This window comes from Triticum urartu, chromosome 1A, assembly GCF_056163025.1.
Source record: "Triticum urartu cultivar PI428250 chromosome 1A, HENAU_Tu73, whole genome shotgun sequence".
NCBI classification, from domain to species: domain Eukaryota; kingdom Viridiplantae; phylum Streptophyta; class Magnoliopsida; order Poales; family Poaceae; genus Triticum; species Triticum urartu.
Genome location: NC_141873.1, coordinates 561170307 through 561174760, shown reverse-complemented (window position 1 = coordinate 561174760; position 4454 = coordinate 561170307). Strand labels below are relative to the sequence as shown.

The 4454-nt window shown below is 50.0% G+C and overlaps 1 long non-coding RNA gene across 1 annotated transcript; it reads right to left on the bottom strand.

Annotated features, from left to right (window-relative positions):
- Positions 1-750: 750 nt before the first annotated feature.
- Positions 751-3741, bottom strand: LOC147992735 (uncharacterized). Its single transcript, XR_015615398.1, has 3 exons — positions 3403-3741; positions 2484-2558; positions 751-1159 (listed from the first exon to the last, which is right to left on the bottom strand). It is a non-coding gene; the product is annotated as an uncharacterized LOC147992735 (long non-coding RNA).
- Positions 3742-4454: the final 713 nt, after the last annotated feature.

Below are 4454 nucleotides of genomic sequence, written 5' to 3'. Positions count from 1 at the left end.
CTGTTTGCCAAGCGTGTGCGATGTCAGACAATATCACAAATGATGCAGGCAAACTAAACGTTTGTGTTAGTTGCCTTATCATACACGATTCGCAACCATGAACTTTTTCTGATAGTATTCATCGTAAACGTTGCACCATAGAATAGCATGCACGATAGTTGTCGTGTACGACGATGTTACGACGGTCCGACGTTTCATAATCCTGTTCAACACTCGTATGATGATTAGCTAATCTTCTTAATGATGAACCGTTTGTGATGGGCCGCGCATCATACACGTTCTATAATAGTGAACCGTTTGTGATGAGCTGCGCATCGTAAACGTAGCACCACAGAATACTGACTGCGATGGCAATGCGAGCATAAACGAGTAGGAGTACTGTAGGGGCCCTATCCCCCATGGTTTTTGGGTCGTGTGGGAAGGACCCCCCTATCACCCACACTCACTTGGCGACGGTTCCAAATGCCGTCGCGGAAAGGGGTTTTAAACCTTTTGTTTAGGACCGACGCGCACCAGTGTCCTATAATGAAATTTTTTCACTAGTATATGAACGTGACAAACATAGGAGACTCTCCATATTAAAAACATGGTGCTACTTTGAAGCACAAGTATGGTAAAGGATACTAACAATGCCCCTTCTCTCTTTTTATTATTTTTTATTTTTATTTGTTTCTTTCTTTCTTTTTGTTCTTCTTTCTTTTTTCTTCTTTTATATTTTTTCTCTCATTGTCCGGAGTCTCATCCCGACTTGTGGGGGAATCCTGGTCTCCATCTGTGACGCCCCCGATTTGACCGTACACTAATCATACACGCAAACGTGTACAATCAAGATCAGGGACTCACGGGAAGATATCACAACACAACCCTACAAATAAAATAAGTCATCCAAGCATCATATTACAAGCCAGGGGCCTCGAGGGCTCGAATACAAGAGCTCGATCATAGATGAGTCAGCGGAAGCAACAATATCAAAGTACAGACATAAGTTAAACAAGTTTGCCTTAAGAAGGCTAGCACAAACTGGGATACAAATTGAAAGAGGCGCAGGCCTCCTGCTTGGGATCCTCCTAAAGTACTCCTAGTCGTCGTCAGCGGGCTGCACGTAGTAGTAGGCACCTCCCGAGTAGTAGTAGTCGTCATCGACGTTGGCGTCTGGCTCCTGGGCTCCAACGTATGGTCGTAGCAATCGAGTATAGGAAGGTGGAAAAAGCGGGAGAAAAGCAACCGTGAGTACTCATCCAAATTACTCGCAAGCAAGGAGCTACACTACATATGTATGCATTGGTATCAAATGGATTAAGGGTATCATATGTGGACTGAACTGCAGAATGTCAGAATAAGAGGGGGATAGCTAGTCCTTTCGAAGACTACGCTTCTGGTAACCTCCATCTTGCAGCAGGAGAAGAGAGTAGATGGTAAGTTCACCAAGTAGCATAGTGTAGCATAACCCTAACCGATGATCCTCCCCTCGTCGCCCTGTGAGAGAGCGATCACCGATTGTATCTGGCACTTTGGAAGGGTGTGTTTTATTAAGTATCCGGTTCTCGTTATCACAAGGTCAAGGTACAACTCCAAGTCGTCCTCTTACCGAAGATCACGGCTATTCGAATAGATTAACTTCCCTGCAGGGGTGCACCACATAACCAACATGCTCGATCCCATTTGGCCGGACACACTTTCCTGGGTCATGCCCGGCCTCGGAAGATCAACACGTCGCAGCCCTACCTAGGCACAACATAGAGGTCAGCATGCCAGTCTAAATCCTATGGCGCAGGAGTCTAGGCCCATCGCCCATTACACACCTGCACGTTGCGAGAGCGGCCGGAAGCAGAACTAGCCCCCTTAATACAAGAGCAGGCTTACATTCCAATCCAGCGCGCGCCGCTCAGTCGCTGACGTCACGAAGGCTTCGGCTGATACCACGACGTCGAGTAACCATAATTGTCCCCGCGTAGATGGTTAGTGCATATAGGCCAGTGGCCAGACTCAGATCAAATACCAAGATCTCATTAAACATGTTATCTTGAAATAACTGCGAACGCCGACTAGGGCCAGGCCCACCTCTCTCCTAGGTGGTCTCAACCTGCCCTGTCGCTTCGCCACAAAGATCCACTCAGAGGGCCGTCGGGATGAATGTCCTTTCGGACCCAATCCGTGAATCACTCGCGGGTACTCCTACGAGCCGACCCGTCTTTAGTCATCACAAGTATCATATATTATGTATAAGTATATACCCATGATCACCTCCCGAGTGATCACGGCCCGATAGTATAGCATGGCAGACGGACAAGAATGTATGGCCACTGATGGTAAACTAGCATCCTATACTAAGCATTAGGATTGCAGGTAAAGGTAACAACAGTACTAGCAAGGACAGGCTATGCATCACGATAGGATTACGGAAAGCAGTAACATGCTACACTACTCTAATGCAAGTTGTATAGAGGAGAGTAGGCGATATCTGGTGCTCAAGGGGGGCTTGCCTGGTTGCTCTGGCAAGAGAGAGGGGTCGTCAACACCGTAGTCGTACTGGGTAGCAGCGGCGTCGATCTCGGTGTCTAGCAAGAGAAGAGGGGGAAGAAACAATAAATATTTAAGCAAACAGATGCATAGCAATGCATGACATGACAAGTAGCGGTGCTAGGGGTGCCCTAACGTGGTAAGAGGTGGTACCGGTGTTTCGCGATTTCGGACAGATGAACCGGAGGGGGAAAGTTGCGTGTTCGTTATGTTAGGGACGCGTGGCGGATGAACGGGCTGCGTATCCGGATCCGTCTCGTCGTTCTGAGCCCCGAGAAAAGATTAAAAAGATTAAAAAGATCCGTCTCGTCTGCGTATATTAATTAGACGTTCTGGGGAAGATTAAAAAGATTATACATTTTTATTTTTATTTTTATTTAGTTTTTTAATCTTTTTTTATTAAACGTTCTGGGGCTGGGCCCCATGTGTCATTGGCACTGGGCCAAAGCGGGCTAACGGCGCGGGTTAATGGGGCAGAGCCCGTTTGGACGCCTGCCCAGGCCAGCCGCGGGGCGGGGCTTGGCGAGCGGCGCCGGCGAGCCAGGGCCAAGGAGGCGCATGGGAGAAGGCCAGGGGCGGTGCGGCGGTGGGAGCGCCGCAGCTAGAGGCGCGGCCGGGTGGGCGAGCACGCGCAGCGGGATGCAGGGGGCGGCGCAGTGGGCATGGCCGTGGTGCGCGATGGAGGGCGCCGGGGAGTGGGTGGCCTAGCGCGCAGACGCGGCCGGTGGAAGCAGCAGAAGGGGGAGTGGGGAGCGCGCGGCCGTTGCGGGCTCTGCAGCGACCGCGGTCCAGTGGCGCGTGGCGTGGCGGGCGCAGCGGGACGCGAGCACATGGCGGCGTCCGACACGGGAGGATGGAGTGCGAGGAGAGGAAGGTGCTCACGGCGGGGCCGTAGGGTACTAGCAGGGGGCTCGGGGAGGTCCAGCGAGGCGGCACCGGTGACGGAGTGGACGGCGTGCGACGGGGCGGCGCCGGTGCGGTGGCTCCGGCGAGCGGTGAACGGGGCGCCGGGGTCGAGGGCGCCGGCGACATCGGGGCGGCCCCCTCCCGATCCAGATCGGGCAGGGGGGGCGAGGGAGAGCGGGGTCAGCGAGGAGAAGGTCGAGGACGGCCTGTCCGGCGGGGAGGCGACGCCGGCGATCGGCGTTGGGGGCGCGCGGGGGCGTTCGATGCTGGCCGATCCAGATCAGGTGAAGAGGGGGAGGGGATCGTGGGGAGAGAAAGTGGGGGGTAGCAGATAGGGTTTGGTCGGGGTGGGGGTTAATGGGGGAGAGTGGGTGGACGGTTGGGCCGGCCAGGCGGCCTGGTGGCCTACGGGGCCGAAGCCCAATGAGGGAGGGGGTTCCTTTTTATTTTGTTTTGCTTCTCTCTTTCTTTTTATTTATTTTTCTTTCTGTTTTATTAAACTTTAGTATTTATACAATACAAAAGTTGTATCAAAAATAGTATTAATAAATATTCCACTTCCACGATTAATTTACGATTAATTTGGCACCTAAAACAATTTAGTTAGAAATTGTTTATTATTTTAGAAGCATTTAAATAATTGTCCTTGCTAAGTTTTATTCATTTTAGAGTATTTAAACATTTTATGAAAGTGGGGTTTCTCCACCATAATTACCTATGCAATATTTGGTTCAGTCCGAACACTTTAGTTTTAATATTCGAAAACTTTTATTGTTTTCTTGATTTTTGAATTTGAATTTGAATCGGTTTCGAACTAACGTGAGATTAGCAACAGTAATCGAACTGACGTGGCATCATTAGCAGAGAATTACTGTAGCTTAATTATCCGGGCGTCACACCATCATCCTTTCCTCACTGGGGCACTGCTTTAAAAATGATTAATGATGATCATCACACTTCTATTTACTTATAATTCAAAAGAAAATAAAAATTACAACTTGATACCTATGAAAAAATATGACTCTATA